Source organism: Cucurbita maxima, unplaced genomic scaffold (genome assembly GCF_002738345.1).
Source record: "Cucurbita maxima cultivar Rimu unplaced genomic scaffold, Cmax_1.0 Cma_Scf00126, whole genome shotgun sequence".
NCBI lineage: Eukaryota > Viridiplantae > Streptophyta > Magnoliopsida > Cucurbitales > Cucurbitaceae > Cucurbita > Cucurbita maxima.
In genome coordinates this window covers 177,835-203,848 of record NW_019272142.1, presented here as the reverse complement: position 1 = coordinate 203,848, position 26,014 = coordinate 177,835, and the positions used below count along the sequence as shown (strand labels likewise).

General features: G+C 35.5%; 1 long non-coding RNA gene across 1 annotated transcript in view; it reads right to left on the bottom strand.

Moving 5' to 3' along the window:
* Nucleotides 1–903: 903 nt before the first annotated feature.
* Nucleotides 904–26,014, bottom strand: part of LOC111473515 — a 29,973-nt gene continuing 4,862 nt past the window's right edge. The window contains exon 3 of the long non-coding RNA XR_002715714.1: nt 904–952. This is a non-coding gene — a long non-coding RNA (uncharacterized LOC111473515). The remainder of the gene's footprint in view (nt 953–26,014) is intronic.

Below are 26,014 nucleotides of genomic sequence, written 5' to 3'. Positions count from 1 at the left end.
CCTGAACTTATATCATGAAGACTCCAACCAACCTTGAAGCCATGGCCTCCATAGGCTTCACTCTCTCTGTTGGTGAATCTTATCTCTCGACTTCCAACTTAACCAAACTCACTCGTGAAAATGGTTTGCTTGAGGGGTGCTTAATTCCTACAGTGGCCGCCCTTACTTGTAAGAATGATGTTGTCTGGGTCTACTAATGTGATATCCACGGAGGCATGCTTGACATCTAGAATTATGGCCATGGGTATATCATCTCATATTGGGCTTTAAAAAGTCTCATGTACATTTCTATGGATTGGACGTCACGCACTCTGCAGAGTCACCTTTTTGTCTTCCTAAGGCAAGTAAACTAAAACAAGACCCCTCTCGGCCTCCTTACAATAACTCGAATCTAGCATCAACATATAGAGGGAATGTTCACTTTTAACACCCTAAAGTGTTAACCCAAAACATACATCAAGTTCTTACTAGCGTTACATCATATCATAACCTACTAAACAAGGTTAGATTGCGTACCTGGTCGCGGCGAGGCATGTCGTCGAGCTGAGTCATAGAGGTGTACGACTCTCTATCCTAGGAAAAGTCTAAAGAATCAAAAACCCGACTACTCAGATACCAATCTGTCAGGACCTGACTTTCAAGGTTTCGAAAGACCGAATCGTGACTAAAAAGACGAAATCGAAAACAAATAAAAATAAAAAAAAATAAAATAGAAGGTAAAAATCAATAAAAATTTAAAACAAGAAAAGGAAATCAAGGACACCAAAATTAAATATAAAATCAAAGTCAAATGTTACAAATAGGAATTGCAAATATAAAATTAAATACAAAAGACTCCAAATATGAAAACGAACGAAGGACTATAAAAGACCGACAAGGGACTAAAGCTCTGGAACGACACCCCTTTGTGACCGTGTGCAGCTCTCGAACACCTTCCCGTATCGACTGGTACCTAAAAAAAAAAAAGGAAGTAAGGGGTGAGTATAAAAATATACTCAGTAAGCAACCTACTTGTAGGCTCTTTTCGCATCCTTATCTTAGTGGGTATACACGGTCTTATCTCTGGATTCTAGTGAGTGAAAATCATGCTACAACTCTCTTTTCTGTATCTTAGGAGGTTTGCCTATCTTATGCAGTGAAATGATCAGTGTCTTGAGGTGAGGCGCGACCTCATTAGTAAATCTGAGGGTATCATATGGTTGGATCTGAATACGTGACTCTCTCTGAACATCATCCGTGGAGGTTAGTTGACGACCCTCACATGGAACCATACATCCACTAAACGGGGTGACCCCCTGTGTGCCGGTCAGCTACTAAGTTATCTTACGTGGCTCCACGTCCCCTGCTCAGGGACGGGTTTCTACGGCCCAAGAAACCTGTTCATAAGACCCCTTAGCTATCACCACTAGGTCTGGGCACCTTTCACACTTCCCTATCCGGATCTGCCAAGCTCAACGATCTCCGTACCTGAGCTCTGTCTCGACGGTACGGTATCGGAGCAGAGAGGAAAGTGGAGGTTCTAATGACACTATCCACACTGCTAAGCTCTAGCGGGCTACCTACAGTTACCGTGCTGACCTACTATTCTTTCTAGGGTGGAACTTGGTGGCTTAGCTTGGATTCATGCATCTTTGGGATTCTCGTGCAAGGTCTCACAAACCTATCAGGTTTCGAATTCTGGGCTCTGGATCTGCCGGTAATCGTTTCGTAGGTCAAAATGCACGGTATTTTAGAGGTCCCCCAATCTAGGGTCTCGTCTAGCCTACCTAGTCACAAATACCCTAATCTAAGCTCATAATTTCTTCCTGTTCATCAAGAAAGATAATACAAGCCATCATCATGCATAAGAGTTAACACGCAGCAGTTCATGCAATATTCACAAACATGCTCAATGGGAAGACAACGTCCACCTTTACCTGGAGCGCAGATTTAACAAGTTTCCCATCCTCCTCATGCATACATATTTTATCAGAATCTCAATCAAAACAGATTTAATAAACATTTCATATCTAGCTTTCCTTAATCATTTTATTTTCACAGTTTCCATACTAATATGCTAGGTCCGGCTAGCTAATTTAATGGATGGTAGCATGCATACATGTTCCTAGCGGTTCCTACAAGTACTGCTCGTGGGAATTCAAATGGTTACTTACATGGTTGGCGCGTGCCTTCCCAAGCTTGAATCATTTGCCGGAAAAGGTTCCAAAAATTATGGAATTTCCTTGATAGGTTCTAATTCACATAAAAATAGGATCAGAGTTGAAATCGAGGCAAAGAACAAGCAAACGGAGGTCGAACGGAGGGAAAACGGTCACTCACGCGCTGACACGCTCTGGAGGGTGTACTGCGCATGACTTCCCACGCAGTCGCAGGCCAGCGACCGGTCGGGCCGGTTCGAGTGGTTCGGACTCAGGCCGACCCGATTGCGCGCACCTGATGTGCTTCTCCAGCCCGAGGTCGCCACGTGTCGCTTGTTGGTCCTCCCGCGCTCCTCCGTACGTCGGTCGACATGTGGCGGCAATTCCTCCTCTCTCTTGCGTTTTTTTCCAATTTTCCAGAAACGTGAGTTTTGGCGTTTTCGATCCATTTTCTTTTGATTTTAATATCTTCCAATCCATAATCCGAATCAACAAGTTCTCTTCACGAATATTATAGATCTCATATTCTATTTCTACAATATATTTTTCTTGTATTTTTTTTTTGTAATCACAGGTCTTATTATTTGAATTCGAATTTGGGAAAAAACACGAGTTCTTACCGAAAATAACGTTTTCTTGAAACTCCAATTTTCGTCCAGAAACTTCAAAAGACCTGTGTGAATCTTATTTTAGTTACATACCTCAAAAACTCCAAATCTAACACTCATGAAATTTCTTAGATCTAGATAAAATCGAAACACGAAGTTCAGAATCTTACTTTGTCCGTTCTTAGATTTTCTTGCTGGAATGAGTGGATCCACCACCCAAACTTCTTTTCTAGCACCGAAAGGAGTATTGCTTCGAAGTTTCTTGCCTTGGATTAGATCTCCAACAACACTTTGTCTTCTCTACTATTCCTCTCTCCCAAACCCTAACTTCTTCTCCTTTCTCCTTTCTCTCTCTTTTTCTTTTTTTCTCCCTTCTTAGAGCCCAAACAACTAGACCCTTTGTAAGAGACCCTTTTGCCCATATGTTGTTATTTTATTTATTTATTTATCTATCAAAAAATTCGAGTATTACTTCTTATCTATTTTTCTTTCTGTCTTATCTATTTTTATTTCCGGTTCAATGCTAAGAAAATATGATAAATATAGTCAAGAGAACCATTTATAACACTGCCTTAATGTGCTTGAGATAATTTGTGCTAATTAAGGAGAAAATATAGAAAATCAAACCGTCTCATTTGTGGTTTCCTTTATTTTTTTAATTAAAATTAGGACAGCTTTATTTTTCATCTCAATCAAAAATAGCAAATAAAAAAGAATTGATATTTATAACTATGCAACAAATAAGGATATCCAAACTCAAAACTCTCATAGCATTTAATCTTTTGCATGGATATTAACCTTAAATTACATTCCCAAAGAGGATTAAGAGGTTGTTCAACACAAGTTTTTTTTTGGTGTATAATGAACAAAAACCCAAATGGCTAAGCATCAACAAAAGAGCCTCGATTATCTAAAGAAAAATTGAAGGGTCCATTATTATTAATACACGTTTTGCAGGATCCAAGATACAAGCTATAGGGAGCAAAGGGCAAGAACCATGGAGCGAATGACAAGTGGCTATCTACGATTATCAAACAAACTATGTTTTAAATGTCCATTGCAAGTCAAGAGATGACGTTTGAGCGAAAGCATTTTTTACAAGCATGCTCGATTCAACTGGAGCTTCACAATGAACTTTTGGCGTATAACTTTATTTTGGTGCAATTTTAATGGTTAGAATGGACATGCTTCATTTGAGGATTTTGGCCCGGGAACTAGTATTAGCTTTCTCCACGGTGTGACTTTAAAAACTGCATTTAGGTAGCATTTGATGATGGATTTTACTTGAGAAATATTCCTTCGGGTATCTTTGAATTATACACCCTTTGAAAAAATGAAATAAAATCCCCGAACCACAAAAACCTGCTTTTTTTTTTCTTTTATGTTTGATTGCTCACCCATGTAGTAATTCAACATAGTGTTGTTGGGTTTCTTTATAGACCGAAGATTTTGTATATTTGAAGTCTACAGTAGTGAGAGGAATCTTTTGGGATATCAGAATTCTTTTAATGTTATAATTTGGTCGGGTTTTGAGCTTCTAATTGCAATGACTCATACCCAAGATTCGAAATAGGAATTTGGTACTTAACGGCCCTAGGATTCACGTGACGATATGGTCAGGTGACTTACTCCTCGCTTCTAATAGTAAAAACTATGAACCTTCTAACACGTTTTGTCCTCAATCACGTGTTTGCTACAAAAATTCTCAAAAGGTCACCCAACATAAAATTTCTCTAGTTGAATTCGAAGTTCCTATAATTGAAACACCAAAAGGGAAAGTGCACCTCTTTGATATAGGTAGTAACTTTCAATTCTTTTTAAGATTTTCTCATTCATCTATACTCTGGATTACTTTCCTTCGAATGTCATCTTTACTCATTCATGTACTCTCTTTATCCGAGACTGGAGGCCACCCCTATGATGATAGAGATAGATAGGTCCCTAAATAATGATTGTTTGTGTTTTCATTTGCATGGCCCCCTATAGTGGGGCCACTTACTTAGCATTCTTCAAAATACTCAAGCCGTGTGCCACATTATTTTTCAGATCAAGGCAAGGCGCACTTGTACGGAGGACGGCTGCTTCACGAGCAGAGACTGTGGCACGTGCATAGGGTAGATTCATATTTAAATTTCTAAGTTTAGGTTAGAATAGGTTGTTATGCATTTCATTGTTTTAAATTATTTTGTATTGCTCTTATTTTCTCTTAATTTCAGTATTTCGTATTTAAATACGTAAGGACATGGGTGCGTTTTTTAGAGAATAGTTGTTTTAAGCGTTTTTCGAAGTTTATGTAATAAATGATGGTTATGCGAATGTCATAGCAAAATAATAATAATAATAATAAATAAATAAATAAATAAAATAATAAATAAAGATATAAGCCAACAAAAATAATTATAAATAAATATTTAAAATAATAATAATAAATAAATAAATAAACCAAAAAAAAAAAAAAAAAACCTTTCCTCACTCCTCTCCACTAACATCTCATCCCTTCCCACAATTATCTCTCCTTAAGCTATCTTTACGAAAACTGAAAAACAATAGTTTGGAGTAAAAAAATGAGAATGGTCTTTACCCAGTTGAGACTTTCTGTAGATTTACTTGAAGATAGGTTTAATAAATAAAATATATATTAAATCTTCATTTTCTTTTCTTTTTTTAGAAACCATAGCCAATTATTGTTAGATGTTCATTAAATTATTACAATAGTTTAGCTTTGAGTTAGAAATTAAGTGTCAATCATTATACGAATTCTAATAAATCTTAAATTATTACAATGGTTTAGCTTTGAGTTAGAAATTAAGTGTCAATCATTATACGAATTCTAGTAAATATCAGTAATATAAGATTAAATTTATATCAGTAGTCAAATGAATAGATTAAAAATAGAATGACCAAGAAAATTTGTGAACAGTAAACACTGAGATAAGGAAAGACTTGGAAACACGAATTCACTATAAATTTGTTATACATGAGAACAAAATTAAAAGGCAACAGAGTAAATACATATATAAAAAACAGTAAGCCTTAGAAATTAAAAACCACAAACTAAATATAGAGAGAAAGATAAACACATATGGGAGTAAAGCACAGAATAATTTGAAATAACTCTATCTATTTGTTTTATACTACAGGAACCATGGAAAATAAATTTTTTAATTAAAATATAATTATGGAAAATCATTTCAAGACTTTTAACCAGGTAACCATGTAAATTAGAGAAATAATTTTATAGAATTAAAACTTGAAACTGATGTCATGGGCTCAAATAGGTTGACTTGGATTTCAAAGAACAGATAGAACTTTCATTAAGGATATATTCATGACAACAACTTAAGCTAATCAGACAAGTGATCTTACTATCGGCATGGTTATACTTGATGTTGACACGTACCTGTGGTTCTGCACGTGTCATATATACTGATATGTGTGAATTATCTGTGAATCAGTATGCTTATATTATGTTTATGTTATGTTATAATTTGCGAATTGTATGATACTAATTGTGGTACGATGTGTTTAAGGATATGTTTGAGATTGGATACAAGAAGGATGCACAAAACAAAATGTAACGATAGGAGTAAGATACGTTCATGAAACGTTAAGGTTAAGTTACATACCGAAGTGCTATGGATAGGAGAGATTGATGATAGAATATGGTTAGGATATGAGTACACAGGGATAAGTTTGTGATAGATTGATAGAACGATAGTCTTAGGGTACGTTCCTGTGATGATATGACTAAGGTACATGCACGTAACGATATGACTGTGATAGGTATAAGAACGTTTAGGCTACGATAAGTTAGGAACGATATGACCACGAAGTGTTTACGATATGACATGTTTATGAAAAATATATTGTGATGTGAGGTGTTATGTTTAGATTTTTTTTGTGTGACCACGAAGGTAATTGTTGAATGAATTGCACGTTATGAAATTACATTTTAAAAGCATGGAGTATTATGTTATGTTTTCTAAATTGTATGTATACAATATGCTATGAATGACATGTTATCACGATAAATGAAATGAAATGTAACCCCGCTAGGATTATGTATGATGCGTAAAGTTAAGAATGCGAAATGACATGTTAAGCATGGAAGATGATAGCAAGGTTATATTCATTAATGACAAAAGTAGAAATGTTGGGGGCCTCATGCATTATGTGTGCTTATGCATTTAGGGGAATACCCCTATTCAATCACGAGGGTACAGACACGTACATCCAATGGCAAGACAATGATTTTTATGTTTTACATAGCGTTGTCGTTACGGTTACTAGTTCTAACGGGTGCTCGACCTAAGGAGCTTCCAAAGTATGCTCGTCCAAGGAAAGTGGCCCAGTGGTGTGTGAACCGACTGTGAGCCCATACTTGCATGTATGGGCTGTGTGTAGAATATATGGTACACGCCCAAATTACCCGTTAGTACAGTACCGTTGGAAAATAGATTAAAAGAATAGGTCCAGTCATTGCATTCACATGTTATTGCATGGATATTAACCTTAAATTAAAACTCTCATAACATTTAATCTTTTGCCTGGATATTAACCTTAAATTACCTTCCCAAAGAGGATTAAGAGTTTGTTCATCACAAGTTTTTTTGGGTGTATAATGAACCAAAACCCTAGTGGAAATGGGCGGAAGTGAGCATGGATTTCATATCAGGATTTCCTAAGACTCGACGAGGTTTTAATGTGATCTGGGTCATTGTTAATAGACTCACAAAAATAGCTCACTTTATCCCGGGTAAAAGCACATTTCGAGTGGATCGATGGGCTCAGTTATACGTTCGAGAAATAATTCTTTTGTACGGCGTGCCTACTTCCATTGTGTCTGATCGCGATGCTAGGTTTACCTCTCATTTTTGGAATGGTTTACAAAAAGCTTTAGGCACCTAACTTCGTTTCAGTACGACCTTCCATCCTCAGATAGATGGACAAGCAAAGAGGTTGAATCAAGTATTAGAGGACATGCTCAGGGCGTGTGTAATGGATTTCGCTGGTTGTTCGGATGAACACCTACCCCTCATGGAATTTGCCTATAACAACAATTATCAAGCAACGATTCAGATGGCCCCGTTTGAGGCCTTGTATGGGAGGAGGTTCCAGACACCAGTGTTTTGGGAAGAGGTTGGAACCCAACAACTTATGAGACCGAAATTGGTTCAGGTCACAAACGCGGTAGTCTAGAAAATCAGATCAAGGATACTTACTACACAAAGCTGACAAAAGAGTTACGTCGACACTCGAAGAAAGGACATCGAGTTTGCGGTGGGCAAACATGTTTTCCTAAATGTAGCACCCATGAGAAAGTGTTAAGATTCGAGAAAAAGGGTAAACTTAGCCCTAGGTTTGTAGGTCCCTTCGAAATCCTTAAGAGGATTGGTGCTGTAGCGTACAGGTTGGCGTTGCCACCCACTCTTGCCACTGTGCATAACGTATTTCATGTATCCATGTTGAGAAAGTACACGCCAGACCCCACGCACATCATTGAGCACGAAGCACTTCCGCTATCTTACGAGGAGGCCCCAATCAAAATTATATCTCGAGATGTCAAGCGATTGCGAAACAAGGAGATTCCCCTTGTCAAAGTCTTGTAGGGTAATCATTTGGATAGTGAGGCTACCTGGGAGCGGGAGGATAACGTTAGGAAGTCTTGCCTTAAACTCTTTCAGGAACAACCAACTTTCAGAGACGAAAGTTCCTAAGGAGGGGAGAATTTGTAACACCCCAAGCCTAACAGGTACAATTCGCCATATCCTTGTGGCTAGCACCTTCTTAACCATTGTGAGTTTCTAGATTTTATTGGAGAACTTAGAGTGTTATTTTCAAATCGGTGCAGAAGAAAGAAATGCTCGTGATGCATCAAGTAACTTAAATTTTTTTTTAAAAAAATGGTAATGTAATTGAAATTTTGGTCAAACTCAACGGGGAAAAAGTAATTTTGCCCCATACATACCACTTTGAAAGGGGGTCTGGTTAGACTTGGAAGAAGGGAAAAGAAAAAGAAAAGGATAAAAAAAATAATAAAAAATAGAAAGAGAAAGAAATGAATAGTTAGGGTTTTTAAGAAGAGGAAGGAGAAGGAGAGGGAGAAGAGGGAGGAGAGGGAGAAGAGGGAGAAACGCCCCAAGACCGAATTGAAGCACCCTCAATCTTAGGTCTCCTACTAGAGCTACTCAGAGTATCAAGAGGAGTGGTCTGAGCATTGGATCATTCGTTTCCAGCAAGAAACGGGCAAGAATGCGAGGTGAGTCCGCGATCTCTCTTGTTTCAAGATTTCACCATAAATCGGAGAGTTTTAGATGATTTAAACCTTAATAATCTAGTTGCAACAATTTAGGTGAGGAGTCTATAAGTTTTCAGAGGAAAACAAAATCGAGAAACCGTCCTACTTCGGTAAGAAACTGAATTTTTCTTAGTTTTCGACTTCATTTATTAAGTACTGTGAGTATAAAAAAAATACAATAAAAATATATCTGGATAGGCGGACTTGAGATCTTGAATTCTTATGAAGGAACCGATTTAATTCGAGTTAAAGTTTGGAAGATAGAAAAATCCAAAATAAATAGGTTGATATAGAATTTGACCAGAATCTTGAAATTGGATGAACTCAGGCAATCAGCGAAGAACACGCTGTCACCGGAATGGGAGGACACGCGTCAAGCAACTGGTGGAGAGACAAGTCTGGTGTCTCCGCTGACACGCATCAGACTATTGACCCAAAAGTTCGACCCGCGCTCTGTGAAGAAACCCGACGGCCCGCGGTCCAACCCGAAACCTACCGTAAGTCCTTATTCGAATCGTCTTGTTGAGCTTGTATAGTTGTATGTGTTGTTAATCATACATAAACTCCTCTTGAATGATTGTGTGAACTTACGACATGATTGATAAACTGTAGTGTTTTGATAAGCCTAGGGTGAACTCCTGTAGGGATTGAATTGGGTTTAGTTAGGGAACCCTCCTTATGTTACAGTCTATGGTGTTGTGAGCGATGCTTAGAGGGAGAGACCCTTTAACCCTGGACTATTATGGACTTGGAATTCTTGATTGAGTGAATCTAGAAGCCAGGGCCCCTAACTCAATAGTTTTAATTACCCTTGAGATATAGAGAACCACATTAGGACCCCAAGGTGTAGAGAGATGACCTCTTAGCCGACAATATCTGGTATAACGTTCGAGTATGCTCCACTTCCATTCCTACTCTAGTGTGGTACTGTTGAGCTAGGCGAGACGCCAGTTAGGGAGATGTTACCCTCCCCTTCTTACTCCAATGTGGTACCGTTGAGCTAGGCGAGACGCCAGTTAGGGAGATGTTACCCTCCCCTTCTTACTCCAATGTGGTACCGTTGAGCTAGGCGAGACGCCAGTTAGGGAGATGTTACTCTTCCCTTCCTACTTCGGTGTGGTACCATTGAGCTAGGCGAGACGTCAATTAGGAAGGTGTTACTCTTCCCTTCCTACTACGGTGTGGTCCTGTAGAGCTTGGCGAGACGCCTGTTAAGAAAGTTTTACTCAATGGTAGATCGACAACTTTGCATGGGGATCCGTCTTCTGGTAAGATGTTGATCATGCGAGTGGGTCAAGGTCGCATGCATGATGGGTCTGTCTTGTGGAAGGACGTTGTCCATGCATGTACTAATTCTAGCTAGGTTGTATGAGTGGTACATGTAGTTATGAGGGAGCACCTCATCCTCAAACGTTGAATACCGCTTCAAAGGTTAAGTCCTTCAACCCTAAACTGTGTACTGAGAGGACTGAGACTCTAGGGTTCAGAGTATAATTTGTGGTTTTCTCCTAAACTTGAATGCGATTAAGAGCCTACAAGTAGACTGCTTACTGAGTATATTTTTATACTCACCCTGTTTCCTCTTTTTTTTTTTTTTTTTCAGGTACCGGTCGAGGTGGGGAGGTGTTCAAGATTTGCACTATCACAGTGGGGTGTCGTTCTGGAACATCAGTTTCTTGTCGGTCTTTGAGTGTCTTTTGTATTTCATTTTATATTTGTAATTCCTTTTTAATAATTTGAAACAAAACTTTTAACAATTTTGTTTTAATTAAATGGTATATTTATCTTTTGCTTTTCTCTTTTTTTTGTTTGTTTTCAATTTCGTCTTTTTAGTCACGATTTGGTTTTTCAAAGCCTCGAAAATTGGGTCATGACACCTCGCTTCTAAGAGTAAAAACTATCAACACAAACCAACATGAGTCCTTCTAACACGTTTTGTCCTCAATCACGTGTTTGCTACAAAAATTCTCAAAATGTCACCCAACATAAAATTGTTCCAGTTGAATTCCGAGTTCCTATAGTTGAGCAACCAAAAAGGAAAGTGCACCTCGTTGATATAGGTAGTAACTTTCAATTCTTTTTAAGTGTTTCTCAGTCATCTATACTCAGGATTGCTTTCATTCGAATGTTATCTTTATTCATTCATGTACTCTCTTTGTCCGAGACTAGAGGCCACCCCTATGATGTTAGAGATAGATAGGTCCCTAAATAATGATTGCTTGTGTTTGCATTCGCATGGTCCCTATAGTGAGGCCACTTAGCATTCTTCGAAATACTCAGGCCGTGTGCCACATTATTTTTCAGGTTAAGACAAGGCGCACTTGTACGGAGGACGGCTGCATCACGAGTAGAGAATGTGGCACGTTCATAGGGTAGATTCATATTTCAATTTCTAGGTTTAGGTTAGAATAGGTTGTTATGCATTTCATTGTTTTAAATTATTTTGTATGGCTCTCATTTTCTCTAAATTTCAATATTTTGTATTTAAACACGTAAGACCATAATTGTGTTTTTTAGAGAAAAGTTGTTTTAATGTATTTTTCAAAGTTTATATGTTATAAATGATGTTCATGTGAGTGTAATAGGAAAAAAATAAAATAAAATAAAATAATAAATAAGGAAATAAATAAACAAAAATAATTATAAAAAAATAGTTAAAATAAAAATAATAAATAAATAAATAAACAAAAGGAGAAGAAACAACCTTTCCTCTCTCCTCTCCAATAAGATCTCATTCCTTCCCACAATTATCTCTCCTCCAGAATTAAACAGAAAAACAACAATTGTCAAATTTAAGGAAAAATGAGAATGGTCTGTACACAGTTGAGGTTTAATGGAAATTTACCTGAAGATAGACATGTGATTAATATTATATATTAAATCTTCATTTAATTTTAACCTATTTTTTTTAGAAATCACAACCAATGAGATGTTCATTAAATTATAATAATGGTTTAGCTTTGAATTAGAAATTAAATGTCAATCATTTATAAGAATTCTAGTAAATCTATTAGATTAAATTTACATCAGTAGCCAAATGAATAGATTAAAAATAGAATGACCAAGAAAATGTGTAAACAGCAAATACTGAGATAAAAGAAAGATGTGGAAACAGGGATCCACTCAAAATTTATTATATATGAGAACAAAATTAATAGGCAACAGAGTCAATACAAATATAAAAAAAAGAGGAAGATTTAGGAATTAAAAACTACAAACAAATTTTTTATATTTTAGATATATAACATTTCAAGACTTTTCACAATAGATCAATGTAAATGAGAGAAATAATTTTATAGAGTTCAAACTTGAAAGATGTCATTGGCTCACATAGGTTGACTTGGATTTCAAAGGACAGAATCTGACTTTCATTAAATATATATTCGAGACAACAACTTAAGCTAACCAAGTAAGTGGTCTTACTATCGGCATGGTTAATTTGATGTTGACACGTGCCTGTGTTCTGCACGTGTCATATATACTGATATGTGTGAATTATCTGTGAATCAATATGCTTATATTATGTTTATGTTATGTTATAATGTGAATTGTATGATAATAATTGTGGTACGATGTGTTCAAGGATATGTTTAAGATAGGATACGAGAAGGATGCACAAAACGAAATGTAACGGTAGAAGTAAGATACGTTCATGAAACGTTAAGGTTAGATTACATACCGGAGTGCTATGGATAGGAGAGATTGATGAAAGAATATGGTTAGGATATAGGTAGAAAGAGATAGGTTTGTGATAGATTGATAGAACGATAGCGTTAGGATACGTTCCTGTGATGATATGATGACCATGGAGGAAATTGTTGAATGAATTGCACGTTATGAAATGACATATTAAAATCATAGAGCATTATGTTATGTTTTATAAATTATATCTATACAACATGTTATGAATGACATGATATCACAATAAATGAAATGAAATGTAACCCATTAAGATTATGTATGATACGTAGAGTGAAAAGTGAGAAATGACCTGTTAAGCATGAAAGATGATAAAGGGGTTATATTCATTAATTACAAAAGTAGAAATGTTGGGGACCTCATGCATTATGTGTGCTCATGCATTCAGGGGGATACCCCTATTCCATCACGAGGGTACGGACACGTACATCCAATGGCAGGACAACTATCGTTATGTTTTGCATAGCACTGCAATGATGGTTACTAGTTCTAATGGGTGTTCGGCCTAAGGAGCACCCAGAGTATGCTCGCCCGACAAGGAAAGTGGCTCAATAGTGTGCGAATTGATTGGTGAGCGCATACTCGCATGTATGGGTAGTGTGTAGAGTATATGGTACACGTCCAAATTACTCGTTAGGACAGTGTCGTAGGAAAATAAATTGAAATGATAGGTCCCGTCATTGCATACGCATGTTCTTGCATTTAACCTCAATAGTGAGGTCACTTACTGAATATTTCTTTAAATACTCAAGCCATGTCCTACCACATTTTTTCGGTGCTAATATCCAACCTTAAAAATTTTAGATGAAGGTTCATTTTCTATCTCAATTTATGAAAAGAAAAAAATATAAGTTTTAATAAATATTTGAGTTTGACTACAGAAAAATTTTAGTCACCATACTTGATTTTTTTTTTTTTTAATAAATATATGGGGAGGAGTGTTTGAACTACACACAAATTGATATTAAAGAATATTTGTTAATTTCAACATTTTGACTATGGAATTGTATCAACTCTTATGGTTCTAATTTTTTTTTTTTCATCTTTTTCAATCTAAATTTGTGCCCACAATTTAGGGGAGCATATTCTTCGGTTGAAAGAGGAATAGAGCTGGGAATTCAGAGAGAATTTGTGGCAAACGACATTGTTTTGGTGTAACTTTAGCAGCAATTATGGGAAGCTTTTGTTCGAGGTTTTCGGGCCAGAGAATGAACTTTGGCTTCAAGAACGATGCAACTATTGGTACTGCATTTGGCGTGTAGATAAGAAGGGTTTTTCCTTGTATAATGGTCAAACATATGTGTACGAGCTCATTCATCCATGGACTTCTTAGACAAAACCATCACCTTCACCTTATCTCACATCAAATCCTTTGTTTTGTGTGAGAGTTTTGACGTGCTTGCTGCGACATTACTCTAATAAAAAGTTTACTAATTGTTTTATATGGAAATTTTTAAGATAAAAATAGTCATATAAAAATATTCAATTTGTTAAGGAAGAATAAGATATTGATGTGAACTTAAATATCATAATTTCGATCTTATAGAAAAATATCAAACACAAAATTGAAATAAATTTGAAAGATCATACACCAAAAATAAATTAAAACCGAAAAACAAATGTATATTTGACAGAGAAAAAAAAGATGGATTTTTTACCCAAAATCTATATAACTCAAATCAAACTAAAAAAGATGGAATTCTTATCTATTTTTCTTCGGGTTAAATGTGAAGAAAATATGATAAATATGGTTAAGAGAACCATTTATAACGACTTAATGTGCTTGAGATAATTAATGCTAAATAGGGAGAAAATATAGAAAATGCAATGGTCTAGTATGTGGTTTCCTTTAATTTTTTAATTAAAATTAGCACAACTTTGTTTTTCATCTCAATAAAAAAAAGCACATGAAAAAGTTGTATTTATAACTATGCAACGCATATGGATATCCAAACTCAAAACATTCTTAGCATTTAATCTTTTGAATGGATATCAACCTTAAATTACCTTTAAAATAAGTTTTTTTGGTTGTATAATGAACCAAAACCAAAATGGATATAAATCAACAAAAGAGCCTTGAGTATCTAAAGAAAAATGAAAGCTTCCAACCAGATACGATTTATCTTATTGTTTGCTTTGAAATCAAACATAATATTATTAATAAACGTTTTGCAGGATCCAAGATACAAGCTATAGGTTGCAAAGGGCAAGAACCATGGAGCGAATGGCAAGTGACTATCTACAATTATGAAACAAACTAAATTTTAAATGTTCATTCCAAGTCAAGAGATGACGGTTTGAGAGAGCGCGTTTTGGACAAGCAAGCCCAATTCAACTTGAACTTCAAAATAAACTTTTGGCGTACGACTTTGTTTTGGTGCAATTTTAATGGTTTGAATGGACATGCTTCATTTAAGGATTTTGGCCCGGGAACTAGTATTGGCTTTCTCCACAGTGTGTGACTTTAAAAACTGCATTTGGGCAGCGTTTGATGATGGATTTTACGTGAAAAATATTCTTTTGGGGATGTTTTTCTTACACCCTTGGGAAAAATGAAATAAAATCCCATTCCGACAAAAACCTGTTTTTTTTTTTCTTTTGGGTGTCTTTATAGACCTAAGATTTTGTATATTTGATGTCTACAGTAGGGGAGGAATCTTTTGGGATTTTAGAATTCTTTTAATGTTATAATTTGGTTGAGTTTCGAGCTTCTAATTGCAACGACTCATACCCAAGATTCGAATCTGAATTTTGTACTCAATGGCCATAGCATTCCCGTGACGATATGGTCAGGTTACTTACTCCTCGCTTCTAAGAGTAAAAACTATCAACACAAACCAACATGAGTTCTTCTAACACGTTTTGTCCTCAATCACGTGTTTGCTACAAAAATTCTCAAAAGACGAACAAACATAAAATTGCTCCAGTTGAATTCAGCGTTCCTATAGTTAAGTCATCTAAAAGGAAAGTGCACCTCGTTGATAAAGGTAGTAACTTTCAATTCTTTTTAAGCTTTTCTCAGTCATCTATACTCTGGATTGCTTTCCTTCGAATGTCATCTTTATTCATTCATGTACTCTCTTTGTCCAAGACTGGAGGCCATCCCTATGATGCTAGAGATAAGTCCCTAAATAATGATTGCTTGTGTTTGCATTTGCATGGCCCCCTATAGTGGGGCCACATACTTAGCATTCTTCGAAATACTCAGGCCGTGTGCCACATTATTTTTCAGGTCAAAGCAAGGCGTACTTGTACGGTGGATGGCTGCATCACGAGAAGAGACTACTGCACGTGCATAGGGTAAACTTTTTAACAAAATAAAACAACCAAAACTTAAAACATATCAACATTATATCAAAATAAAGATGATACAAAGTATTTTAAAACACAACACAATAGTTAAAACACATGTTAAGGGACGACGCAAAAGGCTTGAAGGACGACGGGTGAGGTTTGTCTATTTCTTGAAAAAAAATGGAGAATAAGGAATGAGTACAAGACACAGTAAGCAGCTTACTTGTAGACTCTTAATCGTATCCTTTATATATTAGGGTACCACACTTTTTCTTTTCTTATTCTTGTTACTATTGTAAGTTCTTGTTATGTTTCTTAATTCGTTCTACATGGTTGTGTTTTCTAGAGAATAGTTGTTTTGAAGCGTTTTTCGAAGTTTATGTTATAAATGATGTTCATGTGAGTGTAATAGAAAATATATATATATATATATATATAATAAATAAATAAATAAAGAAATAAACAAACAAAAATAATTATAAAAAATAGTTAAAATAATAATATTAAATAAATAAATAAACAAACAAAAAAAAGACAAACAACCTTTCCTCACTCCTCTCCACCAACATCTCATCCCTTTCCACAATTATCTCTCCTCAACCCATCCTTAGGGGAGGAAAAAAAACATAAAAACAACAGTTGTCATATTTGAGGAAACAAATGAGAATGGTCTTTATGGATAGGATAGATTGATTAAAGAATAGGGTTAGGATATAGGAAGAAAGGGATAGGTTTGTGATAGATTAATAGAACGATAGCGTTAGGATACGTTTAGGTGATGATGTGACTAAGGTATGTTCACGTAACAATACGACTGTGATAGATATAAGAACGTTAAGGCTATGATAAGTTAGGAAACGATAAGTCCATGAAGTGTTTACGATACGATATAGTGTGATGTGAGGTGTTATGTTTAAATTGTTTTGTGTGACCATGGAGGTAATTGTTGAATGAATTGCACGTTATGAAATGACATGTTAAAAGCATGGAGCGTTATGTTATGTTTTCCAAATTGTATGTATGCAACATGTTATGAATGACATGATATCACGATAAATGAAATGAAATGTAATCCCGTTAAGATTATGTATGATACGTAGAGTGAAAAAGTAGAAATGACATGTTAAGCATGGAAGATGATAGCGGGGTTATATTCATTAATGACAAAAGTAGAAATGTTGGGGACCTCATGCATTATGTGTGCTCATGCATTTAGGGGGATACCCCTATTCAATCACGAGGGTATGAACGCGTACATCCAATGGCAAGACAACGATCGTTACGTTTTCCATAGCGCTACCGTGACGGTTAGTAGTTCTAATGGGTGTCCGGCCTAAGGAGCACCCAGAGTATGCTTGCCCGACAAGGAAAGTGGACCAGCGGTTTGCGAACCGACTAGTGAGCCCATAATCGCATGTATGGGTTGTGTGTAGAGTATATGGTATCTGTCCAAATTACTTGTTTGGACACTGCCGTAGGAAAATAGATTGAAAGGATTAGGTCCCGTCATTGCATTCACATGTTCTTGCATTTAGTAGCGACTCTGAGTATGTGGAAATTTAGGGTCGTTACAATTGCACATTTGAGTTATCAATTATCTGAAATTTTTAACAAAAAAAGGTGCATGCATGTCAAATATCCAAGTTGCCATCTAAGAATAAAATACAGACATCAACACGAATATTAAGGTCTCAATTTTGTCAATAAATTTTAGCACAAAAATGGAAGGAACTTGAGAAGGAGACGATTGCAATGGAGCTGGGAGAAGTTTATGATTGGCGTTGGAGAGAAAAAAAAAGCGCAATCTAAGTTTTTCGGTGGTTGTGTGTGATGCTATGATAAATAAAGCGTAACCTAACAAGCGAACACGCTTAATATCCATTCAGTTTTTTCCACTTTCCTTTCAAGAGCGTTTAACATAAAAGTATGTCTTTAAAAGTTGTTAAAAACGAAAATTTGTTGTAGCACAAAGATTATATATATCTATATGGTTCAAAAGGATCCAAAATGAAACACAAACAAATTCGAAGTCAATTTAAAAGGAAGGCTATGAATAACCTCTATATGATTTTGTTGATTACTTTTGCATCAACTTCTCATGTTTTCACTTGTTTTGCACTCATGCCACTAGGAACCCATTGGAAAGTGACGATTCTTAATTATCAAGATGTACCTCTATTGGCCCATTGCAAGTCGAAAAACAACGATTTAGGTAAATAAAGATGTTGCATCATGACAAACTATTCAACCAGACCATATTATTTTATGTATATCTAAATTTATGTAATTGTTTCTTCTTAATTTAGTCTTTTGGTGGAATTTCAAAACATCATAAATTTGAAGAGTATAATATCCAACCTCAAAAATTCTAGATGAACCATTCATTTTCTATCTCAATTTAGGAAAAAAAAAATAATACAAGTTTTGATAAAATAATTGAGTTTGACTATATAGGATATTTTGTTTTTTTATCCTCAAGAGTCCAATTACAAGCTCCTTTAGAAGGTGGTTAATTTTTGTTTTTATTTTCTTTTTTTTTTTTAGTTAATAAATATGTGGGGTGGAGTGTTTGAATATTTAACCTCTTTGTAGATGCATGTGTGGTCTTGACCAGTTCAGCTACACACAAATTGATATTAAAGAATTGTTGTTAAATTTAACATTTTGACTATGGAATTGTATCAACTCTTATGGTTCTAATTTATTTTTATCTTTTCAAGATGAATTTGTGCACACAATTTAGGGGAGCATATTCTTCCATTGAAACACGAATACAACTGAGAATTCAAAGAGAAATTGTGCAGAATACATTATTTTGGTATAACTTTAGCAGCAATTATGGGAAGCTTTCGTTCGAGATTTTTTAGCCAGAGAATGAACTTTGGCTTCAAGAACGATGCAACTATTGGCACTGCATTTGGCGTGCAGATAAGAAGGGTTTTTTCATGTATAATGGTCAAACAAATGTGTACGAGCTCATTCATCCATGGACTTCTTAGACAAAACCATCACCTTTGCCTTACATCACATCAAATCCTTTCTTTTGTGTGAGAGTTGTGACGTGTTTGCTGCAACATTACTCTAATAAAAAGTTTACTAATCGTTTTATATGGAAACTTTTAATATAAAAATACTCACTTGTCAAAATATTCAATTTGTTAAGGAAGAATAAAATAATTATGTGAACTTAGAATATCATAATTTGGATCTTATAAAAAAATATCAAGCAAAAAAATGAAATAAATTTGAAAGTTTATACACAAAAAATGTAACGACCCGAAATTTTCTACTTAATTTAAGGTTGCTACTATATACGTATCATAAACATTAAATGCGGAAGACTTCATTTAAATTTCATAAAACATAACCTTTAATTTAAAACACAGCTATGGTCGTGTTTGGAAAACATCTTTAAAACAACACGGCAAAAGACTAAATAAAATGAATAAGAGTTTAAGTTAAAAACATCCTATTCTAGCGTAAGTCTAAGAAAATAAATACCACTACCCTATGCAAGTGTCATGGTCTCGAGTTGCGATGCTGTCGTAAGCCGTACAGGAATGTCTTGCCTTAACCAAAAAAATATAGTAGCACATGGCTTGAGTATTTAAAGAAATACTCAGTAAGTGACCTCACAATTGGGGTTAAATGCAACAATCACATGCAATGAGATGATGGAACCTATCTTCCATTCCGTTTTCCCTACGGTGCTGTTCTAACGGGTAATTTTGGACGTGTACCATATACTCCACACGTATGGGCTCACCAGCTAGTTCGCACACCGCTGGGCCACTTTCCTTATTCGATAGGCATACTCTAGGAGCCCCTTTGGTCGGACACCCACTAGAACTAGTAACTGTCACGATAGAGCTATGCAAAGCATAACGATCGTTGTCTTGCCATTGGATGTACGCATACGTACCCTCGTGACGGGATAGGGGTATCCCTCAAATGCATGAGCACACATAATGCACGAGGTCCCTAAACTTTTCCATTTTCATTATCTTTTAATAAAACCCTGCTAGCATTATGTACATATCACATCATTTTTCATATCGTTTCAGATATCGTTCGTCATTCATATCATATTGTTTCTAATTCTTCAGTTCTCAAATCATACATAATTCTAACGGGTTATATTTCATGCCATTTATCATGATTTCATGTCATTCACATCATGCCGTATACACACAATTTAAGAGACCTAACATAACTTTTCATCATATGCATATCATACCATGACATATTGCATCACAATATATCATATCATAAACAAGTCATAACGTAAACACTTCATAGTCATATTGTTCTCTAATTGATCATAGCCTTAACGTTCTTACATCTATCACGACATATCATTACGTGAACGTACCTTAGTCATATCATCACAAGAACGTATCCTAACGCTATCGTTCTATCAATCTATCACAAACCTATCCCTTTCTACCAGTAATCTAACCGTATTCTTTCATCAATCTCTCTTATCCATATCACTCTGGTTTGTAATCTAGCCTTAACGTTTTATGAACATATTTTACTTCTATCGTTACATTTAGTTTTGTGCATCTTTCTCGTATCCTATCTCAAACATATCATTGAACACATCATACCATACAATTCACATATTATAACATATGCATAACATATAAGAAGCATATCGATCCACAGACAATTCACACATATCAATATATATGACACATGCAGAACCACGGGGCACGTATCAACATCAAATATAACCATGCCGATAGTAAGGTCACTTACCTGGTTAGCTTAAGTCGTTGTCACGTATATATCCTTAATGAAAGTTTGATTCCGTTCTTTGAAATCTAAGTCAAGCTATGTGAGTCCATGACATCCGTTCCAAGTTTGAACTCTATAAATTATTTTTCTAATTTACATTGTTAAAATTATGATATTTACTGTTGGACAAAATTTAATGGAGTTCCATGTCGTTTTATATATATATATATATATAATTTTTATTCTATTCATCAAATCGTCTCTCAATATTCCCTCCTCCCTCTTTGTAATTATTTTGATTCTGTAAATAGATTTTCAGTTCTGAAAACATTTTCAATTATGTAAATAAGATATTACTCTAACTCTATATTTATTTTCATTTTTAAACTGATATTATTGGCCAATTTTAATCCATTGTTTAGTTACTATCTTCACATATTTATGAATCTAACTAAAATTTTATTGATTCTAACTTTATTTCTTATAAATTGCTAACAAAAAAATCTAATTAATTGAATTGTGATCTGATTATTACATGATCTGGTAAAATATGAAAAAAGATTTGATCCTAAATTAATTTCTTATAACCATAACTATAAACGAGAAATCTGAGATATTTTACGGTAATAACAGACCAAAATCTCTAGGTAAATCATCATCTTCGGTTGAAACGTTTATTTTGGACCAAGATATTGTGGGGCTGAGTAAAGAGGATGCGGTTGGGATGAAAGGTTAGTGGAGAGAGGTGGAAAAATTTTATTTTTATTTTTAAGTATACTTTTTCGTTAATTATTTATGAATTATTATTATTATTATTTTGATGTATGTATATATATATATTTTTATAATTATTCTTTGTTTATTTATTTTTATTATTATTAAAACCTAAAAATAAATGTAGATTTGACTAGAAAAAAGATGGAATTTTTACCCAAAAACTATATAACTCAAATCAAACTCAAAAAAATGGAATTCTTATCTATTTTTCTTCGGGTTAAATGCCAAGAAAATATGATAAATATGGTTAAGAGAAACACTGCCTTAATGTGCTTGAGATAATTTATGCTAATTAAAGAGAAAATATAGAAAATGCAATGAGGAATACTACTAGGAATTCAAAGAGAATTTCTGGCCGACGACATTGTTTTGGAGTAACTTTAGCAGCAATTATGGGAAGCTTTCGTTCGAGGTTTTTTAGCCAGAGAATGAACTTTGGCTTCAAGAACGATGCAACTATTGGCACTGCATTTGGCGTGCAGATAAGAAGGGCTTTTTCTTGTATAATGGTCAAACAAATGTGTACGAGCTCATTCATCCATGAACTTTTTAGACAAAACCATCACCTTGGCCTTACTTCACATCAAATCCTTTCTTTTGTGTGAGAGTTGTGACGTGCTTGCTGCAACATTACTCTAATAAAAAGTTTACTAATCGTTTTATATGGAAATTTTTAAGATAAAAATACTCATGTCAAAATATTCAATTTGTTAAGGAAGAATAAGATATTGATGTGAACTTGAATATCATACTTTCGATCTTATAGAAAAATATAACGCACAAAAATGAAATAAATTTCAAAGTATATACACAAAAAATAAATGTATATTTGACAGAAAGGATGGAATTTTTACCCAAATCAAACTCAAAAAAATGGAATTTTTATCTATTTTTCTTCAGGTTCAATGCCAAGAAAATATGATAAATATGGTTAAGAGAACCATTTATAACACTGCCTTCATTTACCTGAGATAATTTATGCTAATTAAGGAGAAAATATAGAAAATGCAATGGTCTCCTTGTGGTTTTCTTTATTTTTTTAATTAAAATTAGCACAACTTTGTTTTTCATCAAAATCAAAAATAGTAAATAAAAAAGAATTGATATTTATAACTATGCTAACACATAGGGATATCCAAACTCAAAATTCTCATAGCATTTAATATTTTGCATGGATATTAACCTTAAATTACCTTCCCAAAGAGGAATAAGAGCTTGTTCAACCCAAGTTTTTTTTGGGTGTATAATGAACAAAAACCCAAATGGCTATGCATCCATAAAAGAGCCTTGAGTATCTAAAGAAAAATTGAAGCTTCTAACCGGCTATTGCTTATTTTATTGTTTGCTTTGGAATCAAGCATATTATTATTAATACACGTTTTGTAGGATCCATAATACAATCTATAGGGAGCAAAGGGAAAGAACCATGGAGCAATTGGCAAGTGTCTATCTACAATTATCATACAAACTAAGTTTTAAATGTTCATTGCAAGTCAAGAGATGACGATTAGAGCGAACACGTTTTGGACAACCAAGCCCAATTCAACTAGAGCTTCAAAATGAACTTTTGGCGTACTACTTTGTTTTGGTGCATTTAATGGTTTGAATGGACATGCTTCATTTGAGGATTTTGGCACCGGAACTAGCATTGACTTTCTCCATGGTGTGACTTTAAAAACTGCATTTGGGCAGCGTTTGATGATGGATTTTACTTGAAAAATATTCCTTCTTGTATATTATACACCCTTGGAAAAATGAAATAAAATCTCCCTCCCACAAAAACCTAAGATTTTGTATATTTGAAGTCTACAGCAGTGGGACACTTCTTTTGGGATTTTAGAATTCTTTAATGTTATAATTTGGTCCGGTTTCTAGCTTCTAATTGCAAGGACTCATACCCAAGATTTGAAATCTGAATTTGGTACTCAATGGCCATAACATTCCCGTGACCGATATGGTCAGGTTACTTACTTCTCGCTTTTAGGATTAAAAACTATCAACACAAACCAACATGAAGTCTTCTAACACGTTTTATCCTCAATCACGTGTTTGCTACAAAAATTCTCGAAAGGCCACCCAATATAAAATGGCTCCAGTTAAATTCAGAGTTCCTACAGTTGAGCCACTAAAAAGAAAAGTGCACCTCGTTGATATAGATAGTAACTTTCAATTCTTTTTAAGCTTTTCTCAATCATCTATACTCGGGATTACTTTCGTTCGAATGTCATCTTTATTCATTCATGTACTCTCTTTGTCCGAGACTGGAGGCCACCCCTATGATATTAGAGATAGGTCATAATGTCCATAGCGGCTTCTATGTCTTCCCCTTTGGTTCTTATCTGGTGATATCCCGACCTTGTCGAGACGGTTTTTACTACTTCTCCAAAATAGCCTTGTAGTTTCATCTCATGTAGCCAACTTTCTTCTCAGCGAGACGCCTTGTTACGTGACTCGCTTAAGTACTAATACCCATCTGGGCTAAGTACGGGCTCTTTTGGGAGTAAGGGTCCTTACATGAGTTCTCTACATTCACCTAGGTTCACCCCTGTAGTATCTTTTATGACTGAGCTAGTCACATTTTCTCTCGTAGTGATATTTGACCACTGGCTTTTTTGAGCATGTGAACCTTTCAAGTTCTTGCACAGGATCCTAAGGAACTCTCTGAAAACTCTTGTTTGGTAGCTAGCCTCCCTCAAACTCTGAGGATACTACGTCTAGTGTCTTCTCTGAGACATCATGTCTTTACTATACATGTTTACAAATCTCCATCTCACTATCCTTCAGGTAGTTTCCAAAATTACGTTGTTTGGAAGTTCTACCTCTACTTGAGAATGCTTCACAAGTTTAGCATTACACTCGTGTATGAAACTGAAGTTCTACTCTTTGTAGTCCAGATTACCTACACAAGGGTTGGTTCTTATTAACACTCATCTGGACTTTCTTCCTTCAGACAGCGAAGGCATGGCCATAGCTTGACCTCTTTTCTTGCTGTTCTCAACCCTGAGGTTCACTGACTACCTTGACAGTTCCACGTCCTTTACCTTGTGAGCATACATGCCCTGACCAAAGGATATGTTATAACACAATTTTATGGTCCTGATAACCACGTGCTGCTTTCCAACTTGGTCCTCTCCACCAAGGTCCAAAACGACTTGTCATCCATTAGGTGATCCTTTAGTAGGAATATCCTACACCCCATGACTCATTAGTGGCATAAAAGTGCACATCTCACTTATAGAAGTCCTTAAACCTGAACTTATATCATGAAGACTCCAACCAACCTTGAAGCCATGGCCTCCATAGCTTCACTCTCTTTGTTGGTGAATCTTATCTCTCGACTTCCAACTTAACCAAACTCACTCGTGAAAATGGTTTGCTTGAGGGGTGCTTAATTCCTACAGTGGTCGCCCTTACTTGTAAGAATGATGTTGTCTGGGTCTACTATGTGATCTCCACGGAGGCATGCTTGACATCTAGAATTATGGCCATGGGTGGCTGGGTCATAGGTATATCATCTCATACTGGGCCTTAAAAAGTCTCATGTACATTTCTATGTATTGGACGTCACGCACTCTGCGGAGTTACCTTTCTGTCTTCTAAGGCTAGAAAACTAAAACAAGAGCCCTCTCGGCCTCCTCACAATAACCCGAATCTAAAATCAACATATAGAGGGAATGTTCACTTTTAACCCTAAAGTGTTAACCCAAAACATACATCAAGTTCTTACTAGCGTTACATCATATCATAACCTACTAAACAAGGTTAGATTGCGTACCTGGTCGGGGTGAGGCATGTCGTGGAGCTGAGTCATAGAGGTGTACGACTCTCTATCCTAGGAAAAGTCTACAGAATCAAAAACCCGACTACTCTGATACCAATCTGTCAGGACCTGACTTTCAAGGCTTCAAAAGACCGAATCGTGACTAAAAAGACGAAATCTAAAACAAATAAAAAAATAAAAAAATAAAATAGAAGGTAAAAATCTGGAAAATTTTAAAACAAGAAAAGGAAATCAAGGACGCCAAAATTAAATATAAAATCAAAGTCAAATGTTACAAATAGGAATTGCAAATATAAAATGAAATACAAAAAACTCCAAATATGAAAACGAACGAAGGACTCTAAAAGACCGACAAGGGACTAACGCTCTGGAACGACACCCCTCTGTGACAGTGCAGCTCTCGAACACCTTCCCGTATCGACTGGTACCTGAAAAAAAAAGGAAGAAAGGGGTGAGTATAAAAATATACTCAGTAAGCAACCTACTTGTAGGCGCTTTTCGCATCCTTATCTTAGTGGGTATACACGGTGTTATCTCTGGATTCTAGTGAGTGCAAATCATGCTACAACTCTTTTTTCTGTATCTTAAGAGGTTTGCCTATCTTATGCAGTGAAATGATCAGTGTCCTGAGGTGAGGCGCGACCTCATAAGTAAATCTGAGGGGATCATATGGCTGGAT